This window comes from Chiloscyllium punctatum, chromosome 37, assembly GCF_047496795.1.
Source record: "Chiloscyllium punctatum isolate Juve2018m chromosome 37, sChiPun1.3, whole genome shotgun sequence".
NCBI lineage: Eukaryota > Metazoa > Chordata > Chondrichthyes > Orectolobiformes > Hemiscylliidae > Chiloscyllium > Chiloscyllium punctatum.
Window position 1 is genome coordinate 62,834,115 of NC_092775.1, and position 19,240 is coordinate 62,853,354.

Genomic DNA, 19,240 nt, shown 5'->3' on the forward strand with positions numbered 1-19,240 from the left:
TTGTACTTATCAATTCTACAAACCTGTACATGTATCTTGAAGTTTTATACAGATCTCCATTGTGTTTGCCAATACGTTTTGCTTTACATTGGCAATGCATTTGCTATATGCAAGTGTAAATTATCTATATAGGCTCTGAGGATTGGGAGCAGTTTAGAATTCAGCAAAGAAGGACCAAGAGGTTGATTAAGAAGGGGAAAATACAGTGTGAATGTAAATGTGCAGGGCACATAAAACTGCCACTAAGAATTTCTACAGGCACATGAAGAGACAGAGATTGGTGAAGATAAAGAAGCAGGGAAATGTTTAATCCAGGACAGAGAAATGGCTGAGCAACTGAATACATACTTTGGTTCTGTCTTTACAAAAGAGGAAACAAATCAGATACTAGAAATGTTGGAGAATGCAAGATGTAGTGAGAGGGAAGAACTGAGGATGATCAATATTAGTAGAGAAATGGTGCTGGGAAAATTGTTGGGATTGAAAGCAGAAAAATGTCCAGAGCCTGATCATCTTCACCCCAGATGTAGAAAGTGGCTCTAGAAATAATAGATGCATTGGTGTTCATCTTCCAGGTTTCTACAGACTCTGGAACAGTCCCTGTAGATTGGAAAATAGCTCATGTCACTCCAATATTCAAAAATGGAAGTAGAGAGAATTCAAGGAATTATTGACCAAGAACCCTAATATCGGTAACGGGAAAAATTCTCAAATCCATTATCAAGGACTTTAGAGTGGAGCATTTAGAAAGAACTGTCAGGATCAGACAAAGTCAGCCTAGATTTACAAAGGGGAAACTATGCTTGACAAATCTGTTGGAATTCTATGAAGGTGTAATTAGTAGAGTTGACAAGGGGGAGCCAGTCGATGTGGTATATTTGAACTTTCAGAAAGCATTTGACAAAGTCTTGCATTAGAGATTATTGTTCAAGATTAAAATGCATGAGATTGGAGGAAACATAATGTAATGAATAGAAAGTTGGCTAGTAGACATGAAACAAAGAGTAGGAATTAATGGGTCATTTTCAAATTGGCAGGCAGTAATTAGTGGGGTGCCACAGGGATTGGTGCTGGGACCCCAGCTATTCACAATATATTGCAATGATCTGGATGAGGGAACAAAATGTAAAATCTCAAAGTTTGAAGATGATACCAAATTGGGTGGGAGGGTGAACTGTGAAGAGGTTCCAGATATCTTTTAGCATGATCCAGACAGGTTGGGTATGTGGGGAAAATCAATGGCAGATGCAGTATAATTTGGATAAATTTGAAGTAATTCATTTTGTAAGCAAAAACAAGAAACCAGATTACTACCTGAATAGCTGTAAATTGGGAAAGGGAAGTGCACAGTGGGACCAGTTGTGGAAGGTAAACATGCAGATGCAGCAGTCAGAAAAGAAATCAAATGGTATGTTGGCCTTCATTCCAAGACGTTTGTGTTATCACAGTTATACAGGGCCTGAAATATTGTGTGCACTTTTGGTCTCCTTTTCTGAGGAAGATGCTCATGCTCTTGAGGGAGTGCAGTAAAGGTTTACCAGGCTGATTCTGGGAATGGAGGGACTGACATATGAGGAGAGATTGACTAGGTTAGGTTTGTTTTTGCTGGAGTTCAGATGAATGAGGGGGATCTCATTGAGACTTGTAATATTGTAACGGGGGACTAGACAGGGTAGATGCAGGAAGGATGCTCCCAATAGTGGGTCTGTCCAGGGGTCACAGTCTGAGGATTTGGGGTGGACCATTTAGGATGGAGATGAGGAGATATTTCTTCACTCAAAGAATACTGAGCCTATGGAATTCATTACCATAGGAAATAGCTAATGCTAAAACATTGAATATGTCAAAAGGCAGCTAGCTAATGCACTTTGGGTGAATGGGATCAAAGGTTATGGGGAGAAAGCAGGATTAGGCTATAGAGTTGGATGATCAGCCATGATTGTGATAAATGGGAGAGCAGGCTCGAGGGGCTGAATAGCTTCGTCTTGATCCTACCTTCTATGTTTGTATGATTCTATGTTTCTCTATACCAAGAACAGAAGTGGAGTCCTTGATTCCTTCTTGCTCGTCAATGACAAGGGCAGCGTTTGTTACTCATTCCTAATTACCATTAAGCTGAGTTGAGTTTCCTCAGCCTTTTTAGACGGCAATAAAGAGTCAACTGTATTGCTGCTGTCTGGAGTTGTGTGTCTACCAAACATGGTAAGAAGAGCAAATCTCTTTCTTAAGTTACAGCAGTGAACCAGATAGTTTTTACAAATAACAATGATAGTTTCACAGTCACATTATTGATAATAAAGTTATATTCCAGACTTAATAATTGAAATTAAATTCCAAGAATTGAGAAAAGAAACCAATCCCCAGCACACCAGTCCCAAATTGCCTCTAACCTGAATAATGTCAATTTATATGAAGTGTTTCATGTGAAACCAAAGATCTATTCATTTTAACAAACTTACTTTTAATGCAGACTCCTAAAATTACCTATTAAGCCTTTTGTGAATCTTATTGAATCTTGTGAATCTTCTATGAATGCATGCCCTTTACCACATTTTAATTCAATTCTTCAAGAAGCGCAGTTACACTTTTCAATCATGACTTGACTTTCACAAATTCATGCTGATTTATGTAACAAATGCATCTCTAAAAAGTCACTTACTTTACATTATGAATTCCAAGAGTTTGCCACAACTCATGTTGAACTGACTGACGAGTTCTTGCTTATGGTGTCTATATTGTCCTCTTCATGACCCTAGTTTTCTGATGACTACTTGGTTATAATCCCCGTGTAGATGGGATATCTGTGTGAAGAGTCTGCAGAATCCCAATCATAACAGACTTGGAAATAATTGCCCAGGGCATTGACGATTCCACTGTACATTTCCTTCACACTGGGAACTCTCCAAAAATAACCACTTAACTGAGAGAATTCTCTGCTGCACAAAAGGACAGGAGGTTAGCACTCCCCTTGATAAAGATGAAAGGGTTCCTAGTGGCCTTATAACACACAAAGGGTTAGGGCTTAGTAGATCTAATCATGTTTTAGGTTAAACGGTGGCATAGTGGGTAGCACTGCTGCTTCACAGTGCCAAGGACTCAGGTTTGATTCTACACTCAAGTCGATTATCTGTGTGGAGTTTGCACATTTTCCCTATGTCTGTGTGGGTTTCCATCACAGGTTCCAGTTTCCTCTCACAGTCTGAAAATGTGCAGATTAGGGGGATTGGCCATGCTAAATTCCTTTGTAGTGTCCACTATTATGGACCAGACCATCTCAAATATATTAAGAAAGTAGCCTAGACCCTAACTATTTCTTATTTTATAGCCAATTGTGAAGTGTTGAATTCCAGAAGCTGGTCAAATTGCTTGATGTTAAGCAAAACACAGCTTATTAGAGTAAAAATGCAACCAAAGAAAGAGGAATTTAAAGTAACAACTATCCTGGAAAATGTAACAGAATAATGGATTTAATAACTATTACCAATAAATTGTTTTAATATTGTAATATCCTATAAACATAGTCGTTGGCAAAAAAGCAAATTCTGCAAAATAGATTTTTCTCACAGGTACTGGATTAGTGGTGCTGGAAGAGCACAGCAGTTCAGGCAGCATCCAAGGAGCTTCGAAATCAACGTTTCGGGCAAAAGCCCTTCATCAGGAATAAAGCCTGAAGCGTGGAGAGATAAGCTAGAGGAAGGTGGGGGTGGGGAGAAAGTAGCATAGAGTACAATGGGTGAGTGGGGGAGGGCATGAAGGTGATAGGTCAAGGAGGAGAGGGTGGAGGGTGAGAGGTTGGAGTGAGGGAGTGAGGTGGTTAATGTCCTCGGAAGGTGGGCGGGAGTCCTGATTGTGAAAGTAAGCTCGGAGGTGGAGGCGACGGAAGAATTGTTCGACATCACGGCGTGTATTAAATTTTCCGAGGACAGGACTCCCGCCCACCTTCCGAGGACCCCTTCGCCCACCTCCAACACACTGCATCCACCTGGATACCCCGCGCTGGCCTACTACCTGCCCTCGACCTCTTCATTTCCAACTGCCGCCGGGAAATTAACTGCCTCAACCTGTCTACCTCCATCCCCCACTCCAACCTCTCACCCTCACAACGCGCAGCCCTCCAATCCCTCTGCTCCAATCCCAACCTCACCATCAAGCCAGCGGATAAAGGGGGCGCAGTGGTATTCTGGTGTACTGACCTCTACACCGCTGAAGCCAAACGTCAACTCGAGGACACCTCTTCCTACTGCCCCCTCGACCCTGACCCCATCCCCCATCACCAAACCATCATCTCCCAGACCATACAGAACCTCATCACCTCAGGAGATCTCCCACCCACAGCTTCCAACCTCATAGTCCGGGAACCCTGCACTGCCCGGTTCTACCTCCTTCCCAAGATCCACAAGCCTGACCATCCCTGGCCAACACATTGTCTCAGCATGCTCCTGCCCCACTGAACTCATCTCTACCTACCTCGACACTGCCCTATCCCCCCTAGTCCAGGAACTCCCCACATACGTTCGAGACACCACCCACGCCCTCCACCTCCTCCAAGACTTCCGTTTTCCTGGCCCCTAACGCCTCATCTTCACCATGGATATTCAATCCCTCTACACCTCCATCCGCCATGACCAGGGCCTCCAAGCCCTCCGTTTTTTCCTCTCCAGACATCCCCAACACTCTCACCGACGTCCACTGACACTCTCATTCGTTTGGCTGAACTGGTCCTCACCCTTAACAATTTCTCCTTTGAAACCTCCCACTTCCTCCAGACCAAAGGCGTAGCCATGGCTACGTAGAGCAGTTGATCTTCCGTAATTACACCGGCACCACTCCCCACCTCTTCCTCCGCTACATTGATGACTGCATTGGCACCACCTCGTGCTCCCGCGAGGAGGTTGAGCAATTCATCAACTTCACTAACACATTCCACCCTGACCTTAAATTTATCTGGACCATCTCTGACACCTCCCTCCCCTTCCTGGACCTCTTCATCTCCATTAATGACGATCGACTTGACACTGACATTTTTTACAAACCCACCGACTCCCACAGCTACCTGGATTACACCTCTTCCCACCCTACCTCTTGCAAAAATGCCATCCCGTATTCCCAATTCCTCCGCCGGATCTGCTCCCAGGAGGATCAGTTCCACCACAGAACACACCAGATGGCCTCCTTCTTTAGAGACAGCAATTTCCCTTCCCACGTGGTTAAAGATGCCCTCCAATGCATCTCGTCCACATCCCGCACCTCCGCCCTCAGACCCCACCCCTCCAACCATTACAAGGACAGAATGCCCCTGGTGCTCACCTTCCACCCTACCAACCTTCGCATCAACCAAATCATCCGCCGACATTTCCGCCACCTCCAAACAGACCCCACTACCAGGGATATATTTCCCTCCCCACCCCTTTCTGCCTTCCGCAAAGACCGTTCCCTCCGCGACTACTTGGTCAGGTCCACGCCCCCAAACAACCCACGCTCCAATCCTGGCACCTTCCCCTGCCACCGCAGGAACTGTAAAACCTGCGCCCACACCTCCTCCCTCACCTCTATCCAAGGCCCTAAAGGAGCCTTCCACATCCATCAAAGTTTTACTTGCACATCCACTAATATCATTTATTGTATCCTTTGCTCCCGATGTGGTTTCCTCTACATTGGGGAGACTGGGCACCTCCTAGCAGAGCGCTTTAGGGAACATCTCCGGGACACCCGCACCAATCAACGACACTGCCCTGTGGCCCAACATTTCAACTCCCCCTCCCACTCTGCCGAGGACATGGAGGTCTTGGGCCTCCTTCACTGCCGCTCCCTCACCACCAGACGCCTGGAGGAAGAACGTCTCATCTTCCGCCTCAGAACACTTCAACCCCAGGGCATCAATGTGGACTTCAACAGTTTCCTCATTTCCCCTTCCCCCACCTCACCCTAGTTCTAAACTTCCAGCTCAGTAACTGTCCCCATGACTGGTCCAGACTTGTCCTACCTGCCTATCTTCTTTTCCACCTATCCACTCCAACCTCTCCTCCTTGACCTTCATCTCCTCCCCCACTCACCCTTTGTACTCTATACTACTTTCTCCCCACCCCCACCCTCCTCTAGCTTATCTCTCCATGCTTCAGGCTCACTACCTTTATTCCTGATGAAGGGCTTTTGCCCGAAACGTCGATTTTGAAGCTACTTGGATGCTGCCTGAACTGCTGTGCTCTTCCAGCACCACTAATCCAGAATCTGGTTTCCAGCATCTGCAGTCATTGTTTTTACCTCTTTTTTTCTCACAGGTAACCCAGCAGCAGAGAGAAATCTCAGCTTCTAGCTGTAACTAGAGAGGGAAATGATCGCTTCGACTTCTTCAAGCCAACAACAGCAACTGCTTAAAGCCAAACCTAAAATTAAAATAAAACTAGAAAGCCTGGTTGGTGAGAGCAGGCTACACCCAGTCAAACTGCCTCTATTGTTCCAATTTAAGAACAAACAAGGCTTCGCAAGCTGTTTACTTGAGTGGTTTTGGTCGACTGCTTGATGCGTCTGCCTTAAAACCTTTCTTTAAAAAAAGGACATAATAACCTCCTAAAATCAGGCATTGTCACACTAGGGATGAGTGGGTTACGTAAATTAGCCTTGGGAAATGGAGGGTTACAGGCATGGGGGGCTGGTCAGGGTGCAATCCTCTTCAGTGGGTTGATGTGGACTTGTTTGGTTAAAAGGCCTCGTTTTGCACTCTAGTGATTCTATGAATTTGGAGGGTTGATTTAAATTAAGTAAAATAGGAACATATAGACTAATAAATACATGTCCTGTTTAATGAGGAACTATTCACCTAACCCCATATTCATCTCACACTAACCTCCTCCAAACTAATCACCTTCAAATGATTTACAGCACAAAAAGCCTTATCTGATATTTCCTTCTCTCCAAGGGGTCATCACTTTTTACCCATGTCCCTCGCTGGACCCAAAACTTTCTTTCCCCTGCTTCAAAAAAAAACCCTCCCTCCACAGCTCTGAATCTGCACTCCCCTACCCCTGCTCCAAACCCACATCCCCCTCCTCACTACTCCAGACCTGCTCCCCATTTCCTCAGCTTCAAATCTTTGATCCTTTTCCTTGTTTTGGTCCCAATCTTTCCCCTGTCCCAGTCACATACCCCACCCCTTCCCATTATTCCCCCTTGCTCCACTCTGGATCCAATCTGCCCCCAGCACCCTTGGACCCTCCTCTTCTACTGCTACAGGCCCAATCGGCCTCTCCAAGGAACACAACAGCCACGCTGCCCTCACTTTGCTGGACTGGATATCTATACCAGCGCCAGCAAAGAACTGTCAGAATAGAAGTACGTCCTCACATTTTTTAATAATTCCTGATTGGCATTTCCTGTCAGAAATGCTGAGCTCTCTCCTTTCATATAAAAAACCAAAAGGCAAAATGCTGTCCTGCGAGAGATTACCAATTCTTGGAAAATCCATCCCCATCTTTGTTTTACAGAGTTGTTACATTAGCTGGTCTCCGCTTCCACAGCACATTGAGAATGTTTAAGCAGCTTTGAGATATAATGGTCTGAGTTGCTGACATGTCTTTTCTAACTTCTTTCAAAAATTCAGGAAGCACATGAAAGGAATTGATAATTTACTAGAATTTGAAAACAGCCAATTTTATTGATTTAGTTTCCTTTTCATAATCATCTCCAGTTATTTTTTATACTCTTAACAAATCTACCTTCAGATTCTCATCCACAGTGTAACATTTATTTAATATTTCAGCCCTGTCTTCATCCTTCACAATTAAATTCCTCCTTTAAGCCCTGAGTGGAGCTACCATTTAATTAACTATTTCTTTACTTCTTCCAATAAGCCGGTGTGGAGTAGGGAGCATCTGAGCCTGGGACATGTCCTTTCCATTCACTTCTCTTTTATTCCCTTTTCTTTTTTAATTGTTTATCATTGTCTTTAACCTACCTTAGCTTGTGAGGGCAGCAGTGTCACTGCAGCAGCTGACGACCCAGACTGGGACAGCCAGAGGTTGGTGGTGTCATAGAAAGACTGTAACGTTCATCTTTAACATTATTTCTTTATCTTCCTAATTTATACTCAGAGGAACTTTTAGCTTTTGCCTTTATTTCTATATTTTTGTCCCAAATCTATTTCAGTACCTTAGATTTGTACCTAGGTACTTTGGATCTAAGATGGCACATTGTGACACCATATTTCACTGTACTCCTCTACTTTGTACTTGAATACATGCGACAATACATCTAATTCTAATTGTTTTTATGCTCACAGCAATTTCTCTGAATTCCCAACTCCATATCAATGTACTGCTGTGCAATCTCTACTGTGACTTCTATCATTCCCCTGCCTGTTTTCCTAACATCACTCTGCTTTGTTTAAGCTCCTGATCTCCACTCAAAATGTTTTCAAAAAAATAGCAAGGTGACAATCATAATCAACGGTATGCTATTATCTCTCTTCAATTCTATTATGTTTACACATTTTACAATTTAAACACATGGTATTCTGATATACACAATCATGACTTCAAACGTTTTGGAACAGTGTCCCTTTTTTCTTTCCAAGTTTACTAATTTAATGTTTTTGGTATGTCTCACATCCTCAACATTAGTACTTTATCCGACCCAGAAACATGGCCTCCTTCTTTTCCTTTCTTCTCTGAAAACATTCTCTCACTATTTATTTTGCTTTCTGCATGTACTTCTACAAGGGCTCTGAAAGGAATCTATCCCTGTACCACTAATTAGTTATTTCATCATTTAATTGTTTCAATGTTTTTCTTATGGTAGAGATCTGAGAATAACAGGTGTGAAAATTGAAGGAGCTTGTTGAGCATAAACTCTGGTGTTCATTATCATGGGGAGAAAGTGCTCTTTGGTACAGATAATGCAGGTTTACAGACGAAGGTAGACCTTATCTCATTAAAGACCTTCCTGGCAGAAAAAAATTAAGATTGTGGAAGGTATTCTTCTAATTTTATTGACCCTGGTCAGTCTAATATCCAGTGCTCACCATCTGACATGTCAACTCTTTTGGAATTGTTTTGATGTTGCCATTGACTTACCAGACCATAGGGTCTTCTCTCTCGTTAGAAAGAAGCGACTGGTGTTGATTTAACCTGAGGGCCACCAGACCTCAGGCAAGGTAAGAGGTTGAGAAGGACAGTCCTTCATAATAACCTCAAACTGGTGATGGGAACTGAGCCCATGATATTGGCATGATACTGCTCTACAAACCAACGATCCAGCCAACTGAACTAAACCAATTCCCCTTTCAGAATTAGGACAGCAGGGAAGAAGTTTCCAAAATCTGTGTTGAAAGGGATAAAAGTTACAAAGCTCAAAGTACTCACTTCATTCTGCTGAGGGCACCAATGAAAGGCAACAAAACTTTTATGCAGCAAATTATTTGTGTAAAAAAATTACCAAAACTGTAACTTGTTCCCATTGTCAGGATAACTATTGTATAACAAATTCCTGGTACTGGATCTGCAATCAAGTCTGGAGACCAGACATCTACCTCCAGAAGATCTTATTAAACATAAAGGTACAAGAAGACATACTTACTCTCAGTTTGCAAGTTTATTTCACCATTGATGTTAGTGTTTATCATACACTTTGCTGAAATCTCTTAGCTCTTATGGCTTGCTGAGAAGACTCACACTGAAGAGGTGTATACGTGAATCGATGTATGCAGAAAGAGAAATTCCTACAGCATTAGCAGGAAAATTGTCATTCGTTTTCCAGAATATTCTCCATTCTTCTCTTGAACCATTCCTGGATGAACCATTGTTTTATTCCATATTTGTTGTAGCAGTAAAAGATTCTCAGCTCCTCAAAGGAACTGATAGAGACTGATTCTTTCAAGGAAGAGCAGCTAACAGCATTACCTTGCCAAAGGCAACACCAATCACCATGGTCCAGACAATATATGTAGATAGTTGAAAGCATTTCCCCACTAATCATAAAGGATCAGAAAGAAAACACTACAAAAGCACTCTGAGATATTTTTTGAAGGAGCAACAATTACATTATTAATTCGGAGGAAAGGTGTACCTATCATTGAAAATGGAGATAACCTTGTCCACCAAGCTGCCTCGTGAATTGAGTCCAAATACCTTTTCAATGCGGTGACAGAAAAGTTACAATATGGCCGTACATACTCAATGGGCTGAAGGGCCTCTTCAGTACTGTGTAATTCAATGATTCTACAAGAAAAAAGCAAAACGTGGACAGTGGATCCTAGTAGCTCGTGGGAGGTCCTGCCCCATGTGCATGTGGATCTGCAGGTTGAGAATCAGTCTATTCAGTCACTTGAAGACCCACAGCAGAAACTAACAACCCTGAGCAGACATCATGCTCAAATTAGGGATAGTCAATGAACTAAGAGCTAGAAAACAGAATAAAAATAAAGTCAGGGACATCAAAATCTCCATCCTAAACCTTTCCACAACAAGTGGACATCTCAACACCAACAACAAAAACAAAACCAGAACTTGTTGATACAGCTCATCAGGTTTGGCAGCATTTGTGAAGAAAAATCAGAGTTAACGTTTCAGGTCTGGTGAGTCTTCCTCAGAACTGATGGTAGCTAGGAAAACGTCAGTTTATATGCAAAAGGTAACATGGGGGAGGGATTAAGGAGTAAGTGATAGGTGGGAAATATGCCCAAAGAGAACAGTTGGACGGACTAAAGAATCAATAACCAGCTGGCTGGGAAGGCGAATTGGACTATAAACTGGTGTTGTGTGATTTTCAACTTTGTCCACCCCAATCCAACACTGGCACCTCCACATCACACCTTTTTAATATCCATTTTTACTGTTGAGGTGCCTTTTTTAAGACCGCAAACCAGAGTGGGAGACAGCGACGGTAAAATGGCCTTCATTTGTCTTTATTCAGAGAACTTGCTGTTACAGGTTTCTGAGCTGAAGCTAAAGCATTGAGTGGAAGTTGCTTCCTTATACCATATTGTAACAGACAGCTCATTAATATCAACACCTTCAGGATACAGATATCAATATTTTAAAAGTTTTAACATTTACAGGATTCAGTTGTCAGCTCACTGGTATGTTGAGCATTTATAGGGTGCAATTATCAATTCGTTGAAAATTACTTGAAACTGACTCATTCAGATTGGTACTTGAGAACTGTCTGTTCAGTTAAGTGGTTTAGAACAAATGCACAGAGTTAAAAATCACACAACACCAGTTATAGTCTATATAACTGTATAACCTGGACTATATAACCTGGTGTTATGTGATTTTTAACTTTGTACATCCGAGTCCAATACTGGCACCTCCAAATTTAGATCAAATGTGAACATTCTGTGATCACCGCATGCTGTGTGCTCAAGAGCTTTTTCTATGTCAACTGGTCACACCTACCTGCTTTCTTTAGTTCCCTTTTAATCACTATTGTTGTCACCGGAAACTTTGACTCCGACCTAATGAAGTTTCCCTGATTCAACGAATTCGCCCCTTTTATTTTTTCCTAACCTGTGGGTTTCTACTGAACCCCACATTTACTAATAACTCATTAACTTAATTCAGCAAACTTGTGTTTTGATTTTTAAAAAATTTCTTGCTTATTGTTTGCGAAACCTTAGGTTTCTGAAATTTGCTCCCCAGCACTACCACTCCCAGGCAGGCAGTAAGAGAAATATTGAAATGTTGCTCCCCAGGTAAAAGGGACAAGCTTGCTTTAAATTATCATCTGGGTAAAGACAATAGAGGAACATTAGGCAGGGCCTGTTTCGCATATTCCAGACCTGATGGATTAATTGACTTTAAGACAGTGAAGTGACATCATTAAATTAAGAATCACACAACACCAGGTGATAGTCCATCAGATTTATTTAGAAGCACTAGTTTTTGAACTGCTGCAAGAAGCACTGCTTCGAAATCTGCTGCTTCTAAATAAACCAATTGGACTATAACCCGGTGTTGTGTGATTTTGAACTTTGTCCACCCCAGTCCAACACCGGCACTTCCAAAACATGAAATGATGTCATGTGACATTGCAATACCCACTTCACCTTTGGTCAGGTTCTGAAGGGCTTTTGCTCGAAACGTCGATTTCGCTGTTCGTTGGATGCTGCCTGAACTGCTGTGCTCTTCCAGCACCACTAATCCAGTCAATGGAATCAGTGTAAAGCGTCCACTCAGTTAATTATATGTGCATAATGTGCAGTAACATCAGTAAGTATAAACCCCAGACTATGTATAAGCCTTTGATATTAAAGCAATGTTAATAAACTTCAAAATATCTGTCTCAACAGGAACCCACTCTTTGTGTTATATGTTTTGTGAGTTAACACTTAGGAAGGATTTAGACCATATTATACTGGCACTGGTGCTTGACACTAGAAACATTAGCATAGTGGGAGCTAGCGATTACTAAATCATGACAGCAGCATTGACAGTTTAAGAGACATTCCTCAGCTGAGATAATTGTGCTTGATTTCCTTGCACATTTTTTGTCCCAAAGTGTAAAAATACTGTGGTAAATTAAGAGCCCTACCACTGCTCTGATTCTTACTAAATTAGCATGGACCATGGTTCAATCTTGACTTCTTCCTGATCTATTGAATACAGCTCCACACCTTAAAGTGAAAAGTTAAATGAAACTTACTTGTAAAAACTTAATATAGAGTCATAGATTTGTACAGCAAGGAAACAGACCCTTCGCTCCAACTCTATCAATGCCAACGAGACATCCAAAGTTAATCTAGTCCCATTTGCCAGCATTTGACCTACATCTCTCTAAACCCTTCCTATTCATGTACCATTTGCCTTTGAAATGTTGGAATTGTACTAGCCTCCACCATTTCCTCTGTCAGCTCATTCCATACACCCGCCTTCCTCTGTATAAAAAGATTCAGCGCCTTTTAAATCTTTCCCCTGTCACGTTAAACCCTGTCAATATGGATGCATCCACATGGGGGAAAAGACCCTATCCATGCCCCTCATGATTTTATAAACCTCTAAGGTCACCCCTCAGCCTCTGACACTCCATGGAAAAAACAACCCCCAGCCTAAAAAACAACTCTGCCTATAGCTATATTCTACTTAACATATAATTCATGTAAAAGCAATTGTATCCATTACCTTAATTACCTGTGATGTATTTTTGTAGAACAGAGAATGTTTTCCCCTGTCCCAAAGTCTAAACTTCTTTGAGAATCCTTAAACTATACCACCCAAAGCTCAGACTGATAACACCAAAGTGACTCCATTTAGAGGCATAGAGTAATAGAAGCGTAGAGATGTACAGTATGGAAACAGACCCTTCAGTCCAATCTGTCAATGCCGACAAGATATCCCAACCCAATCAAGTCCCACCTGCCAGCACCCAGCCCACATCCCTCCAAACCCTTCTTATTCATATACCCATCCAAATGCTTCTTAAATGTTGCAATTATACCAGCCTCCAGCACTTCCTCTGGCAGCTCATTCCATACATGTACCACCTTCTGTGTGAAAAAGTTGCCTCTTAGGTCTTTTTTATATCTTTCCCCTCTCACCGTAAACCAATACCCTGTAGTTCTGGACTCCCTGACCACAGGGAAAAGACATTGTCTATTTTACCCTATCCATGCCCCTCATAATTTTGTAAACCTCCATAAGGTCACCCCTCAGCCTCCGACGCTTCAGGGAAAACAGCCCCAGCCTGGTCAGCCTCTCCCTAAAGCTCAAATCCTCCAACCCTGGCAACATCCTTGTATATCTTTTCTGAACCCTTTCAAGTTTCACAACATCTTTCCCATAGGAAGGAGACCTGAATTGCACACAATATTCCAACAGTGGCCTAACCAATGTCCTGCATAGCCCTAACATGACCTCCCAACTCCTGTACTCAATACTCTGACCAATAAAACAAAGCATACCAAACGCCTTCTTCACTATCCTCTCTATCTGCGACTCCACTTTCAAGGAGCTATGAACCTGCACTCCAAGGTCTCTTTGTCTCTTTTGTCCCTAGGACATGACCATTAAGTGTATAGATCCTACTAAGATTTGCTTTCCCAAAATGCAGCACCTCACATTTATCTGAATTAAACTCCATCTGCAACTTCTCAGCCCATTGGCCCATCTGGTCCAGATCCTGTTGTAATCTGAGGCAACCCTCGTCGCTGTCCACTACACCTCCAATTTTGATGTCATCTGCAAACTTACTAACTGTACCTCTTATGCTCGCATCCAAATCATTCATGTAAATGACAAAAGGTAGAGGACCCAGCACCGATCCTTGTGGCACTCCACTGGTCATAGGCCTCCAGTCTGAAAAACAATCCTCCATCACCATCCTGTTCTACTTTTGAGCCAGTTCTGCATCCAAATGGCTAGTTCTCCCTGTATTTCGTGAGATCTAACCTTGCTAATCAGTGTCCCATGGGGAACCTTGTCGAACGCCTTACTGAAGTCCATATCGATCACATCTACTGCTCTGCCCTCATCAATCCTCTTTGTTACTTCTTCAAAAAACTCAATCAAGTTTGTGAGACATGATTTCCCATGCACAAAGCCATGTTGACTATCGCTAATCAGTCCTTGCCTTTCCAAATACATATCCACCCTGTCCCTCAGGATTCCCTCCAACAACTTGCCCACCACCGACATCAGGTTCACTGGTCTGTAGTTCCCTGGCTTGTTCTTCCCACCCCTCTTAAACAGTGGCATCACGTTAGCCAACCTCCAGTCTTCCAGCACCTCACCTGTGACTATCGATGCTACAAATATCTCAGCAAAAGGCCCGGCAATCACTTCTCTAGCTTCCCACAGAGTTCGAGGATACACCTGATCAGGTCCTAGGGATTTATCCACCTTTATGCGTTCCAAGACATCCAGCACTTCGTCCTCTTGATAAAAAAATTGTTTAATACTAGCTTGCCTTAGATGTTAGGCACTCAAACGTCTGGAGATTGTAGATACAAATTTCAGTGTGGATATAATACTGTAATCTAGACTGACACTTCAGAGTATTACTGTGGGAGCCAAAAGAGCTGCATTTGAGTTAAAAATATTAAATCAAAGCTCATCTGCCAAAACCTGTGGTATTCTTCAAAGAAGCACAAGTTTAACACATAATGTTTACTAACATTCCTCCCACAGTCAATTCTCCAAAAGCAATAACCTGGTCATTCATTAACTTGCATTTAAGAGGCATATCTGCTTGTAACTGACTTGCTGTATTTGCATACTTACAACGTAATCCATTTAGTCTCAGTGAGGACAGATAATGAATGTAAATTATTTCTTCTTTGTCAGGCGAACTAATACCAAACATAGTCTACTTTCCTTGAAGCATGCTTTAACTTCTCAATTGACTTTTCCCAATTCAGCAAAGGGACAAAGACAGTTCAGAGAGTCTCACTAGAGATGATGTTCATTGACATTGCTATGCTGAAGTTTTCTCACAGCCCATTTTCCCAGTAGCAATGGTCTTGACAATTCAAGTACAAAGCTCCCAGCATAAGCAGATACAATTAGGATAGCACTGAATGGAAATCAGATTGTTATATTCTTAGTTTGCTTCTTCTGGCTTCGATTCATTTAAAATTTTGCCACTCCTGTGACAGAGATATGTTCTTCTGTATGATGAGAAATGCAGTAATTCATGCAGAAACAAAAAGTAAGTTTGCAGGCGCAAAGTGAGAACCTTTCTTGAGTGCTTATTATGGAGAAGGCTCACTGTCAAATCTGGAAATGTGTCAGACAAAAAAAAACAAATTTGATATTTTTAGGCTTAGAGTGTTCATTCAGAGAACTTGCCTCAATCCAGGACAGAGAACATCTGTCAAAGAAGATCCCGGAATATTGATCTAAAAGCCCAGAATATCAAAGAATAATTAAAAGGGAAATTGCATTAAAGGAAACCATCATCAGGGTATTGGGAAACTGAAAACCAACTTAACAATTGTGGCAGATTCTGGCCACAATAACCAGCATGGGAAATAATATGGATTAACTATATGATTCATTTTGCATTAATGGGGCAAATGTAGAAGAGATAAAAATTCCACATTTACCTTTAATGTGATGGGTGTTCACTTATTGAAATGTGACTGAATGATTATTAGTACAGAAATAGTGCTACAAATCCTTCAGCCTGATAACTTTCATTTAATATTGAGGATTGCTTCAATTGTTTTGCTCCTGATTGTGCACTGCTGTACTGCACCTAATTAATAGGTGATAAATCTTAACCAATGATAACAGATGATCAAAGATCATTTGAACGGGGCAATCAGTTTCTGAAAATTTCACAATCCTTACCCATTCTTTTTGAGCATTTGTGCACAAGACAAACACACAATTCTTTTGTTGACTTTAACTAGTTAACCCCTCTCTCTCACTACCAGCATAAACTATTGGTCGCAGGAGTCTTTTCTGAAGCTCATATAACTTAACAGCTCAATAGCGGTGACGCTGACCCCTGGAGACTTCTCAGTCCTATTTAAATTTAATTTTGCTTTAATAAACAGACTAAAAATCTCTGCCACTGCAAAGCTGTGTCATGTAGAGACAGGTGGATAGTAAGGCTTGGGCTAGGATTATTGGATTTCAATTCGACCTGTGCATCAAATCGATGACAGAAACTCATACCGCACTGAGGTGCTGACGAAGATTAATCCACTGAACGTTACAATCTTGCGAGGCAATAATTGTAAACTGGTGAAATATCAGGATCTGGACAGACAGTGTGCTACATCTGGATGGAATTTAATGCTCAATTTTGTTATTTGATTTTATTACAGTAAAAGTCATGAAAGTTTCATTGACAATTTGTAATGATAGCTACTGAAGTTAAAAAGGCAGTGTCAAGTCTCTGACACATGTCACCCCATTGCATTTTGGAAGACTCAAAGCAACAGGTTTTTATTTCACACTGGCCTGTCCATCAAATATATCTCTGGAAGCACGCTTGCTTTGGAAAGGTTGTATCGCAATGTGGATGAAGACATGCAATCCAAGCATTAATTTAAAAAATTTATGTGGGCCCATATAAAAAACAGCCTGAACTTTCAAACAAAGGGAACATTGCTAAGGAAAAGGCATTGGAATCAACAGTAACATTGCGAGTAGCGCAAGGAGCAGCAAGCTTGGATGAAACCAGACAGTTTCCATGATTGTCTGAGAGATGCCAAATAGCCCAATTTGGAAATGGCATAAGAATATTACATTTTTGAATACAATACGATTGAATTTGAGACCTGCCCGAGAAGTAATAGCCCATTGCTTCATCCTGCTTAGCATAATATATATATAAAAATATATATATAATTGGATCTTTATTTAATTCACTTTATTTTTGGCAATGAACCAGTTGTGTTAACTTCTTAATACTAAACCTGCAGTCTGAGACCTATATGATTGGCCATATCTACAAGCTAATTAAATGTGAAATTTATTGTGACCAGTAGAGGAGAGGGACGGGAACAAGAAGCACTTTTGCTCTTTCGATTTCAGTTGCAGCATGACCTATAGAATATTTTCCTCCACTCAATAACATAGCGATGCATTGAAAGCAAGCATAAATCAGAAATGTTATTTTGCACTGACGCATCTATCTCTCAGAAATTAGCAAAACGTACGCACATTGCTCAGGAGAAAAATCAATGGATAATGATTTTGTTTGTTCAGGAAGTGGGTGGCATTTGGAGTAAAGATGGTCTGACCCATATGTGCCATCAATAATGCTCTGCACTGACAGACAGTATGCAGATTTAAGTATCTATGAAAATAGTTTAACAGAAGACATACATGAAAACAAAAGAGAAGTGCACAGTAGTTGTCAGGAATTATCACATTTAAGTCCATTATGACTCATGAGAAAAAGATCTGACAAAAGGAGAGCTTTGCTATTGTGCATCATTTTTTCAAGTGGATTGTAATTATTCCACCTAAATGATTAGACATATCTCAAATTTCTGGTGATTTTGGATCCTATCCCTTCATCCGGTGCTTTGGAATTTGTACAGGATTGACAAATTTTTGTCATGGATTGACTGTGTTCAGGCTGAGATAACCAGATAGACTGATGTATAATCATGTGGGAATTTTGACAGTAAAGACTCCTGACTCTTGAGTGTTAACTCCAGACATGCAAGAATGGGCAGGTGGATGGATACTTTGTGCAGGATAAGCAACCTCACGAGAGAATAATTGCAGCATTCACGCTTTTACTACACTTCAAGATGTCCTGTCCTGGAGAATGTATACTTTATAGTTGGTTTCTAAACATAACACAGAATTGCAATATTAGACTGGTGTGATGGTCTTTGCAGAGCACTTGAGTGTATGAATGGTACTTGCCACGTATTAACCGAAATCTGAGACTTATCCAGGATCTGCTGAATGGGGCCTGGACTGCTTCAATACTTGAGAGTTGTCAATGGTGCTGACCATTGTGTAATCATCAACAAACATTCCAACTCTAGCCTTATCATAGAGGTAGTAGCATTGATGGACATGAGGATCTCCTTCAGTAATGGAGCAAGTGAGGACTGCAGATGCTGGAGATTAGAGTTGAGAGCTTGTTGCTGGAAAAGCAGAGCTGGTCAGATGGGCTTTTGCCCGAAATGTTAATTCACCTGCTGTTTGGATGCTGCCTGATCTGCTGTGTTTTTCCAGCGACACACTCTCGACTCTCCTTCGGTAATGACTTGAAGCTAATATACTTATCTCCAACAATCACAGCCATCTTCCTTTTTGTCAGACTCCATCCATTGACAGTTTACCCAACTGACTTCAAGTTTACTCAAGCTCTTTATGTTATTCTCGGTCAAATGCTATCTTGAGATTGAGAGCAGTCAATTTCACCTTACCTCTGGAGAAAATCTCTTTGTCCATGTCTGCACCAAGGCTGAAGTAAGGTCATGAGCTGGAGACTGCCCTTGGTAGAACCCAAACTTGACAGTAGTAAGCATGTTATTTTTGAGTAAATGTAGCTTAATAATACTGTTGATGAGACTTGCTATTATTTTGCAGATGATTGTGAGAGGGCTATTGAGGTAGTAATTGATTAGGTTGGACTTGTTCTTCTTTTGTGACAAGGATATAGTTAAGCAATTTATCCCAACATTGGGTTGATGATAGTTTTCTCTCTGTACTAGATCGGCTTGGGTAGATTGTGTCTAGGTCTACAAGACAACTCTTCAAAGCTATGACTGAAATCTTGTCAGGAGGTTTTTGTTTCATTGGCTGCCTTCAGCCATTTTTTAACGTCACGTGGA

General features: G+C 41.5%; 1 pseudogene; it reads left to right on the plus strand.

Moving 5' to 3' along the window:
* The first annotated feature begins 2,933 nt into the window (after positions 1-2,933).
* Positions 2,934-3,044, plus strand: LOC140463244 (U6atac minor spliceosomal RNA; annotated as a pseudogene).
* Positions 3,045-19,240: the final 16,196 nt, after the last annotated feature.